General features: G+C 38.5%; 1 protein-coding gene and 1 long non-coding RNA gene across 5 annotated transcripts in view; one reads left to right on the top strand and one right to left on the bottom strand.

Moving 5' to 3' along the window:
• Positions 1 to 23,712, top strand: part of GRIK1 (glutamate ionotropic receptor kainate type subunit 1) — a 390,887-nt gene that overhangs the window by 178,917 nt on the left and 188,258 nt on the right. The window lies entirely within an intron of this gene.
• On the bottom strand, positions 12,237 to 21,895 carry LOC116596345. Its single transcript, XR_004288112.1, has 4 exons — positions 21,866 to 21,895; positions 17,430 to 17,802; positions 12,705 to 12,836; positions 12,237 to 12,620 (listed from the first exon to the last, which is right to left on the bottom strand). It is a non-coding gene; the product is annotated as an uncharacterized LOC116596345 (long non-coding RNA).

Below are 23,712 nucleotides of genomic sequence, written 5' to 3'. Positions count from 1 at the left end.
GTTGAATAATAGAAAACCTAAGAACTATGAAAGCTTAAATAAATCTGTGGCCAAAAATAAGAAAAGAAAGATTGGAAGAGAATTGCACAATGGATAAGTGAGATTTCCCTGGTACCTGAAAGCGTAATACCTACTCCCAAAAGCAAGCCAAGAAAGATATATGTTAGACTTTATTATAAAATAAAGGTAGAAGGGAAAATGCTACAGCTCTAGTACATGTAAGGTGCTCAAATAACTTAAAATAACTTAAAAATAAATAAAGGTCTTGACTTCTTGGCACTACTTCAGCATATTCCTCTCTTCTGAGAGCGTGTGCCTTTGGGTCTTCAGAAGGGAAACACAAGTGCGGAGGTCACTGTCTTCTAAAAGAAATATATTTCAGTACTACTTTCCCCATTTGAAAATAATGTTTTATTTCAACCTATTAGCTTTCTATCTTAAAGCCAGGAATCAAGTATAAAACGTTTCAAAGAGCTTGGAACACATTTTATAAATAGTCTGGGATCTAAAGACTGAAATTCTTAGATTTTCTGAATCTATAATTTTAATATCTCTTATTAAAATTCTATTGAAGGTGAATGCAATGAAATTTATGTAAGTCTAGAATGCGTTTAATTTTTGTGGCCAAACTATCAAAAAGTGAGTTTATACTGTCTTTAATTTTTTTTTTTTTTTTTTTTTAAATATTTAATTTATTTATTTTTTTTTATTTCCAGCATAACAGTATTCATTATTTTTGCACCACACCCCGTGCTCCATGCAATCCGTGCCCTCTATAATACCCACCACCTGGTACCCCAACCTCCCACCCCCCGTCCCTTCAAAACCCTCAGATTGTTTTTCAGAGTCCATAGTCTCTCATGGTTCACCTCCCCTTCCAATTTCCCCCAACTCCCTTCTCCACTCTAAGTCCCCATGTCCTCCATGCTATTTGTTATGCTCCACAAATAAGTGAAACCATATGATAATTGACTCTCTCTGCTTGACTTATTTCACTCAGCATAATCTCTTCCAGTCCCGTCGATGTTGCTACAAAAGTTGGTTATTCATCCTTTCTGATGGAGGCATAATACTCGACGCCTTCCGTGAAGGCAGGTATTTTCCTGGTTTGAGCTACTGGGTAGGAAATCCAGAAATCCATAACCATAAGACCCTTATGATAAGGTCACTTGCTGATGAGGAAATAAGCTATCAGCCTTGTTTGGGCTGGTGGTTTCAATATTGATGTCTCTTAGGAAATGTGGGCATCAAATTTTGGATGTAGAAGTCATTTCTATAAAAGTTAATTACCTCTTTTTGGTGGTGTTCCCTTTGAATGACATTCAGGGGAAATAGGACGGTCTGTGCTGATACAAAATACTAGATGACTTTGCAAGAGGAAAATTATTTTCTTTACGGCTGTGGGTAACTAACACTGTTAACTAATATTAATTAACTGCCTGGAGAGAGGCCCCGCAGCTGCATGAAATTAATATGATACTCGCCTACCGAGTCCCTGGGCTCCTGCGATACTGGTCAGGAAAAGGAGGAAATAAAGCCTTCTGAACTCCACTGGAAACATAATATGCTCTCTGATCACTTTAAGCTAGAAAGTAGTACTTAATCTTAGACAGCATTTTCATCCTTATTCTGCCAATCTGCGGAAAGATAGGAAGCCAGTATATCTCTTGGTCCCAGTTCCCAGGTACCCTCCACGGTTCTCTCAAGCATTTCTGGCCGAGCCTCTGGCTGCTCCACATTTCTCTCCTTTCTTTCTCCCTCCCAGGTGTGCTCTTGAATGGGCACACATCTGCTTAAGAGAGCAGAAGAATTTGAAAGTAATTGGTGTCTTTCTTGGAACACTAACTCGTGTATTCATTTAACCAACACTCTCTTTGGCACCTTCAAAGAATTCAGGAAATACGTAAGGTCTGGAACATCCGTCTCCAAATTGGCAGCTTCCTCAGTGAGGGACTATTCCAAACTGAAAACTAGCAACTGCCAGAAATTAAATTTAAATCAAATTGTGCATTCCTTAGTTATAAAAATATAAGTTTTATGTATTCAACTGTATTCACAGCAGACATTGATTCTAAGGCCATGTTTTCACTGTCATGGGAGGCTTGAGCTCAGTATGGCCCCTGTTCTGGTCTCCTTATCTTTCCTTGGTTTGGGGTTTTGGAATCCCAGTTATGTAAAGATTACCCTTTTCAGCAGTACCAGAATGTTCACCATCACACTCAATTTATCCTGCTGGTTCTGACACTTCTAGGACAAGACAAAAGACATGACAAAAATACAAAGACAAGCCATGAGTAAGTTCTAATACAAAACCCACACCCGCCCTGGACCCCTGCAAATAAATTGACCATTCCTAGACAGAGCTAAATACCCTGAAGGCTTTATGTTCAGATGCAATTCAAGCCCCGTAGCAGATAGAAACCTAAGGGACATGCAAGAAGACTTGGGCCTTATGTTTTCCTTGTTAATCAGAATCTTAGAAGTTCAGATCATCTCAGCTATCCGCATGACACATCAAGTATTCACACGTCAGATAGGACACTGAATATGTTGGCAGGGTTTTATCCATCTTGACATGAAATCAAGTGATAGAAGGAAAATAGGGGCTGGTGTTGGGCTCCCCGCCGAGGGGAGGAGGCGCCCGGGCCAGCCGGAGGCCTCTCCTTGGGGCTGAGCGGGATGGCGAGTGTCGCGAACCCGGAATGCACCCACAGAAGACACCGGGCTCTGGAGGTCTGTTGAAGCAGGATCTCGCTTTATTGAGCAGGGCAGCGGCTTATATGGGGTGAGGGAAGGGAAGTGAGGTCAGCAAAGTGGGGGCCAATGGGGATGTGCCGTGTCGGCAGGAGTTGGAAGAGACACGCCCTGCAGGGGGTGGAGACTCGCGGGAAACGAAACTGATGGGAAACCGAAACCGCCACTTTGGCACCTTTGTGGTCGGCCATGTGGGTTCCCGATCCGGAAGAGAAGGCCACCCGGCGCCATCTTAGCCTCTTGGGGCCCAACAGGCTGGCTGGTTCTGTGAGGAAAGGAAGACTATGCAGTCTACAAGTGAGTTTGTGAGGCTCCAAATGTGAATGCAGGTGGTCCTGTCTTCCTCGCACCGGTACTCTCAGATTTTTACACAGACAGATGGGAGTGGTTGATAGTAAGTAAAAGCAGATTTACTTATTGTCTTCCTACCTCTTACATAATTAAAGAAAAAAAATATATATATATACATACATATATATATATATATATATATATATATCCCTAAAAAGTCATTCTTCTTTTTTCCCAGCATAGTGGGATTTCTAGTAGAATTAGAATAACAATTATTACTTAACCGGCTTTAATGATTATTGAAACCAGGATGGATAACCCCTAAGTGACCTACTTACCTTCAAAAGTAATTCCTGGCAATTTGCAGAATGAAACAGTGGACCCATTGTTTCCTTTATGATAAATTCAAAATTGAAAAATGGAAGGAAAGGTTTTTAAAATTAACTTTAGTACATGTCTGACTTTTTCTTTTAAATTAGCCTTTCAGGTAATCCTAGAATGTTATGCGCAGGGACACCTTACAATGTTGATGGCCTCCTTTAATCCACTGAGCCACCCAGGGGGGGAAAAAAAAAAACAAAAAAAAACCACACAATGATGATGGCCTCTTGGAAAGATATGAAGATTTAGATTTAGATTAATTTAGATCTATCATTTTCCAAAACAGAATATCTGTTTAACTGGAGAAACCATGTCCTCTTGACTAGGACAGACCATTACCTGGAGAAACCTCAGAACAACAGAAAAAAAAAAAAAAATCTTCATATTTCAAAAATCTCCATGTGGCCAAATGTTGAACTGCATAGTTTTACTTTATTTCATGTAAATGACACTCTTTGAAAAGTCTTTCTAACTGTAAAGACATGAATGGAATCCCACATGAAAGGCTTAATTGAAGGTGCCACACAGTGAATCCTCTTGGGAAATGAATATTTACGTCATTATATAATTTTGTTTTGTTTTTTGATTTCAGCATTGTTTTTTCAACTGAAAGTTATGCAATACAATCATATTTGATATGTTTTCTCAACATATTAATTAAATCTTTAACAAGGCTAAACGTCAGGTCTTGTTTTAATACCTGGAAGAGATGAACAGTATTTCGCTACATCTACTTTCATCTTTCTGGAAGCCAGCTTCACTGGGGGAGGTTGGGATGGCAAAAAATGCTGAAAGTTCTTGCAGGTCTGAGATCATAGGTTCTGGGTTGGAAGTCCACATCAGAGCATGAATTAAGTGCAAACATAATGGATAAGAAGCTAGTAAAAAGGGCCAAATGAGTGTGGTCAGCAAGGGGTTTTGGGTCCAAAGGAAATGGATCAGCCTGACAAAGAGCTTATGGAGAAAGGGCAATTTTTTGACAAGCTGAGCAGATCTCAGGGCTCACTGTGGAATTGCTCATCACCTTACTCAAGGGGCCGTAGAGTCCCCCAAGACATGGCATTGTCCTTATCACCAAATATCTTACGGAAGCTATAGGGGAAGGGTGAATGTTGCTAAATTAAAACAGTAAGTCCATGAAATTGTGGAGTCTCCTCCTTTGCAATTTCCAAACATAATCACTTGAAATCTGGGATGCTTCTCTATCCGAATTACGAAAATCCCTTTCAAAAGAAATTTGAATCTTGAGGTTGTATGAAGTGTGACTCACTGACAGATGTACAGTTTTCTATCTGTGCTCATATCCACAACTTTAAATGCAGAGAATGACTCAATCTGTAGCCACTAGTTTTTGAGAAGCCTCTGCAAGATGGTGCATAAACAAGGCCTACTGGAATTACTCCCAATGACTTTCAAATTCAGTAACTATTTTATTGTGGGAAGCTGTTAGGGAGAATTAAAATCTCTGAAGCACCTCAGTACACCATGGTGCCACCCCATGGAGTAATGATTGCTCCTAAAGGCTAATTTGATTATGTGCCACCATTAATGCTGAAATGGGAAAGTTCCAAGACACTGTCAGACTCCAAATAACTCCTCTCTATCCCCCAAGTTCACTTGTATTTAAGTTGCTGAAAATACCCACTGTGTCTTACTTAAAGGCCTGATGATCTCATGTCTTAAACTTTAGGGAGCATGTCTAAGTTGCATTAAGCTTTTCAAAGAACGGCCACCTTATAATATACTCACCTGCCACCTTGCTCCAGCAGTGAGGGCTTTCAGGGCGCATAATCTGACAACCAGACCAGGGACATGAACATGGTGGGGGTGGAAAGAAGATGCACTTGAGCAACACCAGACCTTAGGTAATACTGTCCGTGCCATAGAATAGGCAGGAAACCCATTAGGGAGAAAGAAAGGAAGGTTTGACATCAGAAAACTTGGATTCAAATCACAGGAACCTGGCCTTGGACCAATCAATCTCTTGAGGTCCCAGACTCCATACCTCTAAACAGACAAATCTGTCTCATGCAGAGTCACAAGAATCTCAATAAACACATAATAAATGTTACTGTAGATGCTCAATAAATGGTAGCACTCTTTGTTACCATAATTATGAAAAGACTTGAACAATTGCAAAAACTTTTGCTTTGGGGCTATTCAGAACTAAAAAATTCTACAGAGAAAATATGCTTGTTAACATCGTCCAGGGCAAACCAATCTTAGCATCTTGTTACTGCTTGCCTTCTGCGGGGGAGGGCGGATAGGGATATACAAAAGAGGGACTAGAAAGCACCACATAGTGAATGAACCAAAGACAATCCAGATAACGCTAATGAGATTATTCTTTCTCGGACTTTAAGAATGTATCCTTCTTGGGGCACCTGGGTGGCTCCATTGGTTAAGTGTCTGACTCTCAGTCCTGAGATAAAGTCCTGCATGTGGCTTTGTGCTAGGTATGGAACCTGCTTAAGAGTCTCTCCATCTCTCTGCCCCTCCCCCCAACACCCTCACTCTTGCATGAACATGTGTGCACACACTCCCTCTCTAAAAAAAAAAAAAAAAAAAGAAGAAGAAGAAGAATGCATCGTACTTACAACTAAGCTAGATACTCTATAACTCTCAACTTGTTGAAGTCCCCTAAGTCTGTTTCTTTTCACTTCCTTTGCTCTGATTCCTGATTCTGGTTTCCCTCTGCTCCCTCCTCATGTTGATCATACCTGTGTGTCTGTGGGTCAGCTGTGGGTAGTATAATGCATGATTCCAGGGAAGCAAGAAGCAAACTGAAAAAACTGATGTGCCAGGTACTATATTGGCTAGATGTTTTACATGCATTTGTTCAACTAATCTTAATAATCTTGAAAACATAGCATTATCCTTTTACACAGACACAGACACACACACACACACACACACACACACACACGGCGCGCACACTGTTTTTAACTTAAAAAGATATCTGAAGGTCTCATGGAAAGTTGCTTCTGAAATCAGAATCTGAATCTGGCCTCATTCACTACCTTCCCAGTGCTGGTGTGAAACAACCATTCTAGCTGACTTCCCTAAATTAGAACCATATGTTTATTTTGTTCTTCTTTCCTGGTGTTTCCCTGAGTTTTATGTGAACCCAGTGATAGCAGATCAGAGGCACCACTTTTGTTATAACCCTGTTAGATCTGAGATGGGCTTGAAAGATCCAAAGAGAACCCTGGACTAGAAGAGTCTCCAGTGTCCCCCTAAATCCCTGCTAATGACCGTAGCAGAGGCTCTGCCTTTGGGGTAGCCTATTCATATTTTTGTGTGATGTTTGAGTACCATATAAGCAAATATTGGCTTCCTTGATTGGAAGTAAACCATTCTAATGATGTTTGTGAGGATCCTTTTCCAAAGCCATCATGTTGATCTGTCTGTCATGATTTGGTTCTATTTCATTATAATCTATCTGGCAGAGACTGCCTTTTATTCACCCAACTTTTTCCTTTCCTGCTTTGGCGTGAAACTAGACTAATGTTCCCCAGCCTTTGTGGCACTTAGGTAGGGCCTCTGGATTAAATTCTGGCCAAGGGGAATGTGGTCAAAGCAACTGGAAGCTGGAAGTCCCTAACCTGGAACATGTCCCCTTTTTTCCCAACATAATGACCCTACAGTACTCTGACAAGAGAAAAAATAAGTAAATTTTTACGGTCTCAAACCACTAAGATCTGGAAATGTTTGTCACAGCCTACACTGTGATGTACTATCTAGTTCATGAATTTAAAGCCATGATTCTCAATTGCGTGTTTTTTGTTTTTATTGTTATTGTTGTTGTTTTTGCTTTTTTCCACCTTAGAGATATATACGGTGATGTCTGGAGACATTTTTAATAGTGACAACTCATGGAAGGGTGGTATTGACATTAATGGGTAGAGATCAGGAATGCTGCTAAGTATCCAAAAACCCAGGACTACCCCCTCAACAAAGAACTAGCCAGCCTAAATGTCACCAGAGCTAACTAAGGTTAAGAAACCCTGTCAACGTTAAACCCTCTGAAAGAATGATTACCTGGTAGATACTTGATACATTTTTGTTGATTGACTCCTTTGAGTAAGAACTTAACAAGAAAAAAAAAATGCTATTTTCATGCTAACAATCTTTTAAACAAGAATCTGTTAGAAAAAAAACAATCAGTGTCATAGAGGTAGTGACTGTTTATGTTTCAAATTTTCTATATTTAAGAAATTATTTTCATCAAATTGACATATTTAGATAAACAAACATTTTATTCACAGAAGTAGGGCAGTTTGGTTGACTGATACACTTTCATCCTAGGTTTCACCACCCTAATATTAGCACTGTATTGTAAGAGTTAATGCGGTTTACTGAAATAGTTAACCTGAGAAATGAAAGGACAGCTTCTACCCTGACTTTTCAGTTATTCCTTCTCTGCAGAAATTTACCAGTCAAAACTATTTTCTCGGTGAGACTTGGACTGAGAATCGTCTCTTGATCTGAGAACTGTCCCCGGATGGTGTATATTTGAGTCACCGGGTTGGATGTCAAGTGGCCAACTGAAGAATGCAAATATGATCAAATCTTTTCATTTATTTCAAATATCTCATCTCCATAATCAGATTCTCCTTAAACGTTTTGTGAGACTTCTACTTAAAGCACTCAAAAATGTCTCTGAAATCTTTGAGAGGTTTTTATAGATCAGACGGCCATAAATAACCATAGCCTCAATCAAACAGACGGTGAAGATTTGTTTTGCACTTCTCCTCTAGGCCAGCTCTTGGTAAAGTGCTATCCTGACCTTTCTACTCAATTCATGGCAGGGATTTTGAATATATACTACTTTTTTCTTTTTTTTAAGATTCATTATTTATTTGAGAGACAGAGAGAGTGAGTCAAAGGAGGAGAAGAGGGAGAAAATCTTCAAGCAGACTCCTCACTGTGCACAGACCCTGACAGAGGGCTTGATCTCACAACCTTGAGATCATGACCTGAGCTGAAATCAAGAGTCAGACCTTAACCGACTGAGTCATCCTGTTCTCAGCATTCCTCCCCTTTGGCTCACCCTCTTCCTTTGCTTTCTCTCCTCTAGTTCTCCTTCCACACAGAAGCCATCTGTGGACACTCCACACTTTATAGTCTTGTGCTTTTCTGCCCAGGCAGCCTGCCAATCTTCCATCTTTCCACATAGGGAGGAGTCACAAGTGAAGCTTCTACTCTCAGCCTCGTTGCTCTATAGAGCAGTGTTCTTGCCATGACCTCTGTGGTTCCTCCACATTCCAGGACAAATAATTAAACTCTGTGCTTCCAAACCCTACCCTCCAACTAGAACACGAGAATGATAGGGGGTACTTATCTCCTATAAGTGAATGTCTGTTAGCCAACTGTTAAGAATCATGCCTGGCGCATGTTAAATAGTCTTCCATGTTGGCATGGATGCTGACATTCTTGTTACTCGAATCCTCCTTTCCTCTTCTCAATCAGGAAAATCAAACTTTCTTGCTACTGATCCCCTTAAAGCTGGGCTGCTGTATGACAGTTATCCCTTAAACAGGTGAATCCATACTAACAATGCACTAGCAGAAAAAGTCTTGGAGAGAACTTTAAGGAACAGTTCCTTTCTCCTCTAACTTAAAAAGTAAGGTGATCTAAAATTAAAATGAGCAGAAAACATCTATTTTTACCAACCACTATAGTGTGACTGAAATACAGAATTTATGTATTCAAATACATATCCTCATACTTTAATTATAGGAAGTAACATTTGGGGGTTCCTACTTGTATCAGTCAGGGTTCAAAGGAAGAAACATAATTAATATAGATGATAGAGGAGAGAGAGAGGAAGTTGGGAGGGAAACTCTCAGGCAGGAACTGGCACTGCATAGGCAGAATTTCTGCTTCTTAAGGGAAACCTCGGTTGTCTCTTAAATCATTTCAACTGATTGCGTCGGGCGCCACCCAGGTTATAGAATATAATCTCCTTTACTTAAATCAATGATTGTAGATGTCTACATGTCTACAAAATACCTTCACAGCACACCTAAATTAGTATTTAATTGAATAACTGAGTCCTACAATGTAGCCAAGTTGACATATAAAACGATCACACTACACTGTGTCAGACATGTGCTTTTGTATTTACTTAGAGAAACCTCACAGCATTGGAATTATTCCCATTTCAGAAATGGAAAAACCTGTGATTCTATGATCTGAGATTCTGTAACTAGACCAAATAGTAGGAACCAAGATCTGAAACCTTGCTTGCTTCGTTCTAAGTTTTATTTTATGTACATTTTCTGTAAGAAGTTGAGCTTCTTCTTCAACAATTGTGTCTCCTAGATAGGAACTCAGTCTTCCAGTGAGTGTGATGCTGATTCCTGATCATCTCTGTGTAGGTATATTACAAAACCACACATCAGTTAGCTTGGACTTTTCCATTTTTCTGTACTATCCACTTCTCTGTTTCAATTGATTAATATGGAGTAACCCCCTGTGAACAAAGTCCATTTCTAAGAGCTTTAATCTCTCTGTATAACTGGTTGGCATCTTACTCTGCAGGAGACATGGTGTATTCAGAATATTTTACTATGTAGACAAATTTGCACATAGAGATGTCACCATATCAAGGCCAGGTTCTGAACACCTAAGATTTGTCTGTGTCCTACAGTTGTGGGAATAAGTCAGCTTACCTTGCAAAGTGTGCTTGACTTTGAAGGGTTTTTCCTCCTTGAGAAGAAGGATTGGAACCCCTCTTTTTGGTTCATTTAGATTTTTAGATGTCCAAATCCAGGTGGATTTTGCTTAACATACATAGGATACTATATATGTATCTGAGCACAAGTGAAGAGATTATCTAATTAACCAATCAGGTACACCTTATCTCTTCTGAGCTACACAGAATTTTGCCCTAATTCTTCATACCATTCACTTAAAAACTTCGCTATATCTGTATACAAAATTAAAGATTTTATTCTGTTTAGTAAAATAAAGGAATTACTTTCAAAGGTACTTGTTTAAGAAACAGCCTGTCAACATATGTTTTTATATTCTAGAACAGAGTGAGTGATTTGTTTTCTATTTTTTATTCCCACTTCGCTTTCTTGCCCTGAAGCTGTTTGGGACTTGGTAAAATACTCTGTGGTTTTGTAGGGACAAAGTTATGGTAATTGACAGTAATGAAAATTTCCTCTATACCAGAGGGCTTCGCTAAGCTGGCCCACTGTCCATGGAGGGACCAATGTTGATACCAGCGTAGTTTTCATGTCAAGAGCATGCTGTTTGCCTCTAAGACATTTTGTGCATGGAGAGTTAAGATGTCTTTTTGACAGGGAGCTGAGCTAGCCAAGAATACAATTGATTTTCCTAGGAGGAAAAATGTCTTCCCATTAATTACCTCTTACCTATTTGTGTAATGCAGATGAAGAATTTGTTTGTTTGTTTTAATCAAAATGTATTTTATTATTAATGGAGAAACAAATATACATTTCTTACATTGCACTAGACAATTTATATTATGAAAGTGTTATTAGCTCACACTCTGGGGCAATATTTTTTTCCAATAAGAATGAATGAAAGAAAATAGCTTGCAAATGCATAAAACACACACACACACACACACACCACAGAGAGAGCTCTTGCCTCTGGCGTGTTACCCTCTAACAAGAACACAGTACTTTCTGTACACTATATTTCAAGCTCTCCAAATAGGAACTAGAGCTGACTCTCATATCAAATCTGAACTTGCCTGGCCATCCTGCAGAGTCCTCTGCTCCCACCTTCTCCAATCTTTAAAAAATTTCTTTTCCATTACCGTTCAACAATAGATGCATTAGACACATGAACCCTTTTTTTGAGTTTGCTTTGTATAACACTTTTAAGCTCTTTTTTGTAGGTATTTGATCTCCTTCAAGAAATGGTAAGCTTCTTGAAGACAAAGAAGAAACTTTCTTTTTAATAAATGTTCACATGTTCTTTGTGCTCACAGTGTATAACCAAAGAGTTAAGTACAATTTCCTGATTATCTACATCAACAAAATAAAACTCTTTATTCTTATAAAGAATTAAGATGGCATGGGAAGGGGAATGACCAAATAGGAAAAGCTAATGGAAAGGATATGATTCCAGGTCAAGTGTTCAGACATATGCTAATGCAAGCAAAGTAACAACCTTCTGTAGCCCCAATCCCATCTCATGGAAGTTACTAGATCACAATTTACTGAAAATTAGAAGTCAAAAGAGATCAAGAGGATTATAAAACCAACTCTCCCTACAAGAAACATACTACTACAATGAGATTATCTAAAATTTCTTAGGGAAGAACTGAACATTTCTGGACCAGGATCTTTGGTAACTGAAATCCAATTATGACATCAATGCATGGGAAGAAAGTTAAGAAAATTCTTTCCGAAAACAAAGCCAGAAAGGGGGTTTTAAAAATTACTGAGAATTGGTGTTTGAATAGAAAGAAATATGCTAATAGAACTGAATTTGGGTTGGAACAAAGTCCATGTAACAAGATGCTATGACTGAGAAAAATCATTATCTTCTTGAACTCTAAGAGACCCTGGAGTCACGATAGATTTCTCAAAAGAACCTTAGTTATAGTGGTTAGTATTTCTTGACAATTCTATAAGGACTTACCATTTTAATTCCAATTTTCTATAACCAAGACAACCTATGCCAGCCATGTTTGAAAGCAAATAAAATGTTTTTCATCAATTCTGTAAGCATGTTACCAGAAAATAGAGATGTAGCTGGTTCTTTCAGTGAAAACTTGGAATGTAATGAAAACAATCATAAGGCATATGCTCATTAAAGGTCACTACATTAACTGGTCAGATTATGTGCCACCTATGTAAAAATTAGGAGGCATAGTACCCAGCAGGTGATACCCAGAGATTCCTTCTCATTGTAGTAAAAACCTTCTTGGACAACACGGATTGACAGGGTAGGTTAAACTGAGGCATTAGCAGAACTTCTTGTGGCTGGAAGGAATAAGTCATCTGGGGCACAGAGCTGAAAGTTCTCTGGAGACCCAGGATCATCACTAATAACAAATGCTTATTCCCTATTCCAGCTGACAGAGATAAAGTTCTGATAAACCTTTAGCGTCAAGAGCAGCCTTGAGGGGCGAGGTGGCCTCTAAAGGCAAGTTGACAGAGGTGAGCTGGAAGACAGGTCCTGTTTTACCTTCTTGCTTCGGATTACTGAATGAAAGAGACGTGGGATAAAGGCTGGGGATGGGCAAAAGGCTAAGTTTAGAGTGGGGTAGTAAGAGGAAGCTTTCTTACCAAACTGATCTTATTTTGAATCTGTTTCAATGACACAGTATTCCTTTTCCTTCGGAGAATCTATAAGACCTTGACTCTCCAGGAGACTCCAATTTTTGCTTCTCTCATTCTTCTGTTCTCTCACTGGGGACTCTGGTCAGAAAATCAAGCAAAGTTGGAACCATATTGCCCAGGGTCTGATGCTTAGGAAAAAATTTGTCTCAGCAAGCAATAGCTTAGGACAAGCTTGGCGGCCCATTTTGTCTATACACTCCTATTGGTTCCCCCAACGTGAGCCTCAGTTCTTCCTAAGTCCCGATAAAATAGCTACTTCCTTTCTTTTGATGGCTGCATAGTATTCCATTGGACATTGGGGAGGGTATGTGCTTTGGTGAGTGCTGTGAAGTGTGTAAACCTGGTGATTCACAGACCTGTACCCCTGGGGATAAAAATATATGTTTATAAAAAATAAAAAATTAAAAAAATAATAAAATAAAATAAAATCTTAAAAAAAAAAAAAAAAGCTACTTCCTTCATTCCCAGCTGTTGCCTCCTGAGGTCACTGTTGATGTGGAGCTTGTGCTCCAGAATGATGCTGTCACCCTGTGGTTGGCTTACCTTTTCTTTAGAGTGCACCAAAGGTTGGAGCTTGTCGATGGCAAAGAGTTTTAAGAGGAACGTAGAGAAGGGAGGAAGGAGAGAGGGAAGGGAGGAAGGAAGGAAAAACGGTAGATAGAGGGAGGGAGAAAGGAACCAAAAAATACTCCAGATGATTAGTTTATCCCTTACACTAAGAATGGCCATACATATTTTAATTGTACCAGAAAGTCTCTATCTTCTCCCCAGTCAATTCCTCTACCTGATTCCTCACTATTAATGAAATGTCATCATTAAAAAATAATTTGGTAATTCCAACCACCACAACCACTCCTACCAATATCCTTCTACTACCTCTACTATTGATATCCATGAAAAGCAAAAATAAATGTAGATTAATAGTAAAAGTGATAAAGACATCACAATTCAAGCACAGGCTTTATATAGTAACTAAAAATTTATACTTTTTATAAATAGATCCCCTTTTTAACTTTATTACAAGATAAGGCTTTATTACACACATAGGGAATTGAGACTCAGGGAATTTGAATAATTTAATGAAGTTTACACAAATAATAAATTGCACAGTTGTAATGTATAAGCAGGTTTTCTGACTTTAAAATATGTTTCCTTTCCACATGTATCATTTATGTATTTATTTATTTAGCTTGCTGCTTTTTTTAAAAAATACAAACTCTTTTTGGTCAGATGCTACATACTAATTCATGCTAAGATATCTGAACATCTGAGAGATTTCAATCACTGACTCCTCTCCAGCTCTGTATGATCATCTGCATAAATTTTGAGTAGAACAACTGACCATATTGTTCAATATTCACCATGACAAGCAATTTACTAATGGGAACGTTAAGGCTAACTTTTTTCCCTAGGTATACAGCATGAAGGGCAGAAACAAATCATCTTTAGTAATGATGAAGTTTTCTCACAAGTACCACTCACCTTCAAAATGTGCTTCGGAATTGTTAATATACTCTCAACATTCTGATTTTCCTGGCTTTCTGAAGCTAAGATATCGCAGACGTGCCTGCCTGGCTTTGATCACAGGCAATCAAAGAGGACTTTGTGTAGCTTCCAGGGAGACACTGTTGCAGAAAAATCGCAGCTCTCCACCATGCAGAAGAAACTGTTACAGAACACCCCTGCATTCCCAACTCCAGATCAAATTAGGATCAGAAAGCTGTCCTTGGCCCCCCGGAGACTGGTTTTAACTTCCTTATCTGCATTTTTCTTCCCTGCCCATTCCAGGTAGCTGCCACAAGAAATATGAAAAGAGTGTTGACTTGTTGACTGCTCTTTGCTGTCTCTCACTTTCATGTTTACAGCAAAGGAAGGAGTAATCACTTCTGTTGGTAGCTTCAGCACTTCGCGTTCCTATGTCCGCATGTTTCTTTGGAAGCTCACAACATGTGACCTTACTCAATTTTTGAAATTTGGATTTTATACCACATGGATTCTTTCGGTATTGCTTACAAGTGCTGATACCTCTCAGCCTAGCAGAGTTTGGGTCCTTAAATCATTACATGTAAAATTTGCAAAGTTGCCGACGTCATTGTGTCACTGACCAAATTTATGGATATGAAAGGAATCATCCATTTGGGTTATTCCTATAGTTTGGGAATACTGGATCTTATGTTTTCTTAAGTTGCAGAAAGTTTCCAAATGTTAAAATCTGAAAGGGAGGGTGCAGATTGGCAAAGATGCTGAGAAGGGGGGCTATTCTGAGGAAAAAGAGTGGCAGGACCCAGTGGTGTGAACCTGTCCATGAGACTCTCCCTCCTCTGATAGTTCACCAAGGACTGTGGCTTTCAACTCTCTAAAATTTAAATTTGAACAAGCTTAGACAAATGACCCTTCCCTTGATCTGCATAGTATAACTCAACTATTCAAACAAGACTTTTCTCCATGCAAGCAAGAAACAACAGGTTAAAGAAACAAAAAAGTAAATGGATACAACTAATAAACATATAGCCTGCTTCCACAATACTATTTGGAATTCGGGGAGGAGGTATTGTTGGGAAAGTGGGGCTGTCTGTCTATTTCATTTTGCTTTTTGAGAGAAGATTAAGCATGCTTACATTCTAATGGCAAAGAGTCCAGCATGCGGAGTTAAAAAGATTAGCAAAAAGTCAAGGAATATTTCCTCTGAGAGCTATTGAAACTGTCTACAATCACAGTTCATACTTTCCAACTCTTTACCCAATTAACTAACACTACATTTCTTTTTTTGAAGATTTTATTTGTTTGACAGAGAGAGGGGGCGGGGAAGCAGGCTCCCTCCCTGCTGAGCAGAGAGTCTGCTGCCAGCTCCATCCCAAAACCCTGGGATCCTGACCCAGGGTCAGTGGCTTTAACCCACTGAGCCACCCAGATGCCCCTACATTTCTTCCTTCCCTTCTTCTCAGGGTCTAACTCGCTAACATTGACCCATACCAGGAATTCAGATGGCAATTGGAAATTTCCTTGCTGAACATAAAAAAAGAACACAGCAAGAACTGGAGTGGTTAATACAGTGTATAGGAGCTGGATACATCCAATTCAAAGAGAGAGCTTTGCTCATTGGCTAGGGCTGTGCTGAAATAGCACGGCCAACATTGCTTCCTGGACTTTCTATTCCTTTATCTTCCTGGACTTCTATTCCTTTATCTTCCCATGGCTGTACAGCCATCTCTTGAGAATATAGTCTTCCATAGTACTAAGACATACAGGGAGGGGAAAGTCAAGTCTTGCCACACTGGGAACTCTTTTGTCTATAAAGGAACTGTGATTCTCTACTTTTATTTGTTATCTGTTTGGTTTATAATTTAACTTTCAAAGAGCAACTTTATTTCTTTTATTTCTAAGTCGGTAGGTGATACCTTATGGTATCCCACTAGGCTGACAAGAAGAGTCATTATAAAATAGTTTGTTGAGGGTGCAACAATGCAAATTCACTGTAAGTAAACCTATGAAAATCTGGTTTTCTACCTAAACAGGGTGTAAAAAATGGATGAATGCAAATGATACTTTTTTATCTTTAATTATTTTTTTTGGCAGTATCTTGATGTAGAAGAAAGGATTTGTGTGTGTGTGTGTGTGTGTGTGTGTGTGTGTGTGGGCGTGCACATGTATGTGTGTCTATGTGTGTGTGTGCGTGTGTGTGAAAACCACCAGAAATCACTTTGAACATCAAAAGAACGACACTTTACATTGCTTCTCCAGTTGCTCCTCCTCAGTTGGTAATTCCCTAGTTTTAATTTGTGTGTCATCTTCTCTAATGTCAAGTCTCTAACCTCTGTTCCTCAATGATTCACTAAAATCAATAGTGTCCTACTTCAGATCAGCCAAGTAGTTTGTCTCACTTGAACTTTTTCTCATAATCACTTTATAATTAAAATCACTGGGTAAAATTCTCACTCTTCTGAATGAACATTTATGATTTTCTGGATTAGCAAAAACCCTATCTATAAGTGTGTTTGTGTGTGTGTGTGTAGATAGAGAGCAAAAACAGTAAAAAAAAGAGAAAATGAGAGAGAGAGGGAGAGACACCATCAATGGAAGGTCACCCCTCTTGATTATTGGTTTATACTCTATTGCACAGTTATTTGTTCAAGCCTTGATTAAATCACTTATCAGGTCATACCAAAATGTCACTATTTGCATTTGGTCTTGCCCCTTACACTGTTCTATCCAACTTTGTATCCCAAGGGCTTGGCACAGAGGTGGAAATACAGAGTATGCTTGAAAAACATTTAATAGAGGATTTAACCTCAAATTAAGGCCCACATGTGCTCCCTGATCCATATTCTGGGGGTAGATAGATCTTAAAATTGATATTGCTGATGTTAAAATGAGTATGCAGAAGTGCATCATAGTTCCAAAACTCCTTGTTATGTGCATCTTTTCTCTTTATCCAAATTTTTAGAAAAGTAAAGATGAAAAAATTTTGCTTCAACAGGCTATTCACCATACAAAGTTTCATTTTTCATCCCATAATTATTGAGGACACGCAAAATACCAGACTAAGGACTAAATGTTAGCAATAAAAGTCAGGAAGTGTTTAAAAGAAGAAAGAGTTGGTAAATAACCAGGAAGTATAACGTAAGGATTTGTTAGAGAGTAAGAACCCCCAGGTTTTAACCCTGAACTCACCATTTCTACCTGTGGAACTTAAGTGTAATCAGTTGTCTATTGATAAAAGTCTGTAGTTATCTATTATCTTCCCAAAATTAGCAGCTTAAGACTGCAAAAATTTATTATCTTATGGTTTCTGTGAGTCAGGAATCACTGGGTCTCTTGGCTCAGGGTCTTTCACAAGATTCCAGTCACATCCAGGACTGTGACCTCATCTGTAATTCCAGCTCTGCAAGAATCTGCTCCCAAGCTCCTTCACGCATTTGTTGATAGGATTCCATTCTTTAAGGGCTGTTGGCCTGAGGACCTCAGTTGCTGGTGACTGGAAGCCACCCTCTGTTCCTTGCCATCAGGGCCTCTCCAACACACACTCTGGCTTCATCAAAGAGTACTGTCCAAAAAAGGCAATAAAGAGACTCTACTAGCAAGATCTAATCACAATCTTTTATAACCAAATCATGAAAGTAACATCTCACCACTTTTTCCATATAACTTATTGTGTCCAGTCCGTACTCAAGAGGAGTGAATTACACAAAACCGTCAATACCAGGAGGTGAGGGTCGTTGCCAGCCATCTTGGGGTCTGTTATAGCAAGTGATGAAATTTTTCTAAGCCTACTTCCCTCTTTTTTAAAATGGTGATCAGAACATCTCCTACCTCATGAGACTGATGTGTAAATCAAATAGCACCTTGACCCTGGAGCATAGAGTGAGTCCTCAGTTATCATTAGGTCATCACAGCACAGTGGGAACTGCCTGTGTTCAGATTATTCAAAGGATTACAGGAGCATGTGGGAAGAAATTAACACCATGTCGAAAAGTAGAAACAAACATTTCAGAACAAGTGAAGTGCACACTGAGGCTTCGATTAAGGACAGTGGTAGCCAGATGAGGGATAGGAAGTATGAGAATGGGATTCCAGAGAGAAAGAAAGCCCTGAAGGCAGGGGAGGGCAGGGGAGCTAGTCTGGGCAGGATCCATTGTCCTCTCTCGTCTCTGGCACTCCCTCCTGAAAGGCCAGACAGAGAGAGAAAGGAATAGTGATGTCAGAAGTAGGCAGACGTGTGTGCATATGCACCATTAAGCTCCAACCCATAGTCCTTGCCTATGACCTTTAATAAATACAGAAACATTCAGAAACATACAGAGAGAGAGAAAGAAGAAGGAAAGTAGGAAGAAAAGTTAGAATTGCCATGTCTCGGTCAAAAGAACCAGAGTTCCTGGGAATTTCTCCTTTGGAAGTGGGATGCCATTCTGCTCCTGGCTCCTTTCAAGCAGTACTGTCGAGTACCAGGGCAAGCCAGACCACCAGGAAGAGCATCCTTGGCTGAAACATTCTTAAGAATTTAATGATACTGTTAAATTTCCCAGTGCAAAACACTCATGAAGTTTGAAATCCACTTCACAGCTCTCATATTAGAGGGAATTATGTTAACTTAGATTTTATTTATTTTTTTTATTTTGAATCACTAATATATCTAGATTTCTTCAAAATAAAACATTTCAAAATACACACTGAGAAACCTGGGTCCTTTACCCATGCCTTCCACTCTCTCCCAAAGGTTAATGGGAAACCGCTTTGGTTTTCCTACAACTTATTTTTTGATTTTTCTCCCATTTTATTTTGAAAAATTTTAGACCACCAAAAAGCTTGCAATAATCCTATAAAGAAAATCTAAATATCCTTCATCAAGATACACCACTTGACAACATTTTGCTGCATTTGCTTTATCTTTTTCTTTCTGTGCATATACATATGCATATATTCTTTTGACAGTTAGCTACAGAAATTAAAATACTTTATCCCTAAGTCCTCCTACAGAAATATGCAGAAACAACTAAAAACACCTTATCAAAGAAGAGCAGCTGGGTGGGATGTATGTAGCCCACCCCACTATTAAAGATTACAGTAAAACCTCTATAAGTATAGCTGGTGGTACTAGAACATGACTAGACAGATATACCTGTGAAACAGAATAGAATACCCAGAAAAAGACTAAAGTACATAGGATTAGAAGCAAGAAATGCGAAATTCTCCAAACAATGAGGAAATGTACATTTTAATAGTGTCTTGAAAACTACATAGCTATTTGGAAAATGTAAACTTGGATTCGCTCCACACATAAAAGTTGACTCTGAATGGATATTTGATAACTATATGTAAAAAATGAAAATCAACAATACCGAAAGAAAGCATGAATGAATTTCATTATAACCTGAAAAAAAAATAAATCCTGGTACCTATAAAATAAATAAGTAAATAAATAAATAATCCAGGTACAATTTCAAAAATTGATAAATGTCCTTATATTGAAAATTTGAAAATATCACATGGCCAAAAGTGAAATTTTGCTACGGAAATTCATCCAAAAATGTCTTGCATTCCATTTGTTTATGGAACCAAGCAGTAGGGCTTATGATTCTGTCACAATGAAAGTTCCGTGTTTTCAGGCAGAGCAGGGCTCTCCTCTAGGAAACTGGTATTAAACCTGTGTTGCAGACTCACCAGTATGTAGTATTGTTCCAGTCCCAGGGAACAATGTTATGCTTGGAGAATCTACACACTGTACCTCCAAGTATTTAACATCCTTCTAAATGTGTCTGTCAGGTTCCTGTTTTTCCTCTGTCTTCCTACTTAATTTTGCATTTAATGCACTTCTAATAAAAACATGGGACTCTCTGCTAAAGATATTCAGTGTGAATATAGAAGCATCAGAAGACAGAAACTCCTTTTTTAAATTCCTTTTTAACAACTGAAATAAATTAAACTCAATCATGTTTGCATGAGTGATTCTATTTTCATTTAAGGGAAACTTGCATTCAAAGATTTTTCAGAATTGGGTAAACTCCTTGTCAGGGTTTTAAAAAATCATTTATTTTTATTTGAGGGCATATAGTAAGATTCCTTCTTTGACAGAATACCATGAAATTAATTTTGGCTTATAGTTGTAAATGAGGCCATTGTACCACCCCCATGATTAAATATTCACCAACATCACCCAGAGCTTTCAAAAGGACTCTGTTTCCTTCCCACAGCAAAGGCTTGCAAAGTGATAACAGTCCATTTCCTGGTGATGGGCAAAGGCAAGAAAATATATGAGGATCCAAGAATTTGTCAAATGAAACAATAGAAATCAATTTTCTACCATTCTACCTGTGGAAACATGTAAAATGAGATTTTGCACTAAAAAAGTAACTGTTGGATAAATGAAAATATGACAGTTTAATAAAATGGTCATGTCCCAACAGATCACTCAACCAGCAAGCACTGAAAACTTCTGGCAGAAAATTAATATATCAAAATGGCTTGTGTATCTTCAAGAAATATGTGTCTTTTAGGAGGCCTATAGCCTGCTTAAATTTAAATAACTTTTTTTCCCCTCCATATGACTTTAAAATGATTCTAGAATTCCAAGGATAAAATTAGGAAAGACTTTTTTTGTCACAGTCTTCAGTGTTGCCCCCTACCATTACCCACTTTTTACTCACAGTCTGCACCATTTTATTTTTTAAAGATTTACTTATTTATTTATTAGAGAGAAAGAGAATAAGCAGTGGGGAGGGGCAGAGGGAAAGAAAGAGGGAGAAATAGACTCCCCACTAAGCAGGCAGACCAATGCGGTGCTCGATCCCAGAATCCAGAAATCATGACCTGAGTCAAAGGCAGACATTGAACCAACTGAGCCACCCAGGTGCCCGTCTTCATCATTTTAAAATATTTCTTTGCTTTTTAAGAGGGACAAATAAAATGGATCAGAACCCCAAGAAAACATAGATGAACCTGCCAAGCACGGAACATCATTAAGAGATCTCGTCAATACAACAAAATCTAGTCTCTATTTTCAAACCATGACCCCAAGATAGCCATTTCATACCTCGAGGACTCAGTCTCCTAAATTGTGAAAAGCAACCCTTGAAAAGGATAAGAAGTTTTTTAAGGATAATAAAAACAACAACAAAAAATTATTTTAGAGGACTGTTGAACATTCCCTGCAAGAAAGCCCTGCCCAAGTGGCCATGGAAGGGATTGGAGTTGACGAGCAGTCTGAGGATTATTTGTGGCCTTCATAGTGCAGAAAGGCTTTCCAAGAGAAACAAGACAAGATATTTAAGCAGCTGGTTTCTAGGTCTTTAGCTTCCCCAGTAATCTTTCCTAAAATCCGTTTGCCTGAGAAGGTAGCCTTCCAAGTGTCTGGGTGGTGAATGGACCTTCTCTGCATTCACAAAGGAAAGGTCAATCTCCCACCCACCCATCCTCTCATCTCTCTGCAGTGCCCAAGGCAGTAAGGACTCCCGAGTTTTGCTAATCAAGGTCCTGAGATGAGGTAAATCCTGTCCCAGATCAGACACTTTTAAGTATTTTGCTACCAAAACATTAGAGGGGAGTGAACTAGCTAGTAGTACAGTACTCCCCCTCCACCCATGGTTTCACTTCCCACTGATCCAGTTACCTACCGCCAACCGAGGTCCAGAAGCAGATGATCCTTTTTCTGGCTTGTTATCAGAGGGTCATTATTAGCTTAATGCTAGGTCACAAAGCTACATCACTCACCTCACTTCATCTCATCAAGTAGTAGGCATTTCATCACCTCACAACATCATCAGAAGAAGAGTGAGTACAGTACAGTAAGATATTTTGAGAGAAATGCCACATTCATGTAAATTTCATTCCAGTATACGTTAGAATTATTCTTATTAGTTATTGTTCATCTCTTATAGTGTCTCATTTATAAATTACCCTTTATCACAGGATGTATATCTAGGAAAAAGCCATGTGTGTAGAGTTTGGTACTATCTCAAGTTTCAGGCATCCATGGAGGGTTTTGGACGTGTCCCTCATGGATAAAGGGGGACTACTCTACCCTTTGATAATGGCTCATTGTTTGATTTTGCCATGTGATGCTGAAGATGTTCAAAGGATTGAATGACTTGACTTCAATGAGAGTCTCTCCATTGCCACTCCTTGTTTATATGAACAAGATTACCGCTCCTTGTTTACCTGAACAAGATTTCCGAGCTACCTCATAGCGGTAGTTTGTGAAGATTAAGTTAACCAAGGGTAAAACTGGAGGGCACCAGGAATAGCAAATGGTATATAATAAGTACTACAGGAAGGACTGTTGCTATTATGACTGTTATATTAACTAAATAGATGAGTTATATATAATTATAAATATTCTATTTATTAAATATATGAATATACAAATTATTAAAAATATATTAATAATAATTATATTAACTAAATTAGTATGTGCTATAAATATGTGATATGTACGTGTATGTACTGTATGTGTGTTTGTTGCAGAAAATAGGAGAAGTTTATCCATTAAACATTTCCAAACTATAAAAATGAATTATTTTAAAGTAAAATTATGTGGAGAAAGATGAAAGATAAAGATGATGAATAGATGGAAAGATGAAGAACTATTTACAACTTTCTACATTTTTAAACAGTTGTTGAATCACCCTGGTGTTACATTCTACTCCACACTCTAAATAGATTGAAATAATTATTTTAAAACACTAATATTTTGAGTACTCTAGAAATTATACTTTTCAAGTATTTAAACACATTATGAACATTTAAAAATACTGTGCAAAGTTATTTTTGTGGGGAGGGAGGGTGTATGAGAAAGATATGTATGAAGGTTTTTGTTATAAGGAATATAAAGAGATTACAAGAAATTGACTCACCTAATTATGAAGGTTGAGAAATCTCACTATCTTTTGTTTGCAAGCTGAAGATCTAGGAATGCGTATGGTCTAATTTAGTCTGAATTCATAGTGTTGAGAACCACATGAGCCCATGGTTTGGATTCCAGTTCAGATCTGAATGCCTAAGAACCAGGAACACCTAGGATAGGTAAAACCCAAAGTCCCAGCTCAAGCAATCAGGCAAGAAGGGAAAGGAATTAATTTCTCTGTCCTCCCCCTTTTGTTCTATCCAGGCCCTCAGTGGATTTGATGATAGGAAGGACAACTACTTAACTCAATGTACAGATTCAAATGTTCATCTCGTCTGGAAATGCCCTCACTGGCACATTCCAAATCATGTTTCCCTGGGCACCCCATGGCCCACTCAAGTTGACACATAAAATTAATTATCAAATATATGTGATAAAATATAAATAAGTAAATATATTTGAAGACCTCTAGTTTACATTATTTAAAAAATACATGATCTTCTCCACCCTTCTTAACCCCAACGCCCTACCAGAGTAACTGGCCAAAAATATAGCTCTGCCTTCTTTTTTTTTTCTGAAACTTCTCCAATTTCCTACACTCTTATGAGAAAGTCAAAC

Source organism: Mustela erminea, chromosome 1, assembly GCF_009829155.1.
Source record: "Mustela erminea isolate mMusErm1 chromosome 1, mMusErm1.Pri, whole genome shotgun sequence".
NCBI lineage: Eukaryota > Metazoa > Chordata > Mammalia > Carnivora > Mustelidae > Mustela > Mustela erminea.
The sequence above is the reverse complement of the archived record's forward strand: the minus strand, read 5'-3'. Positions and strand labels throughout refer to the sequence as shown.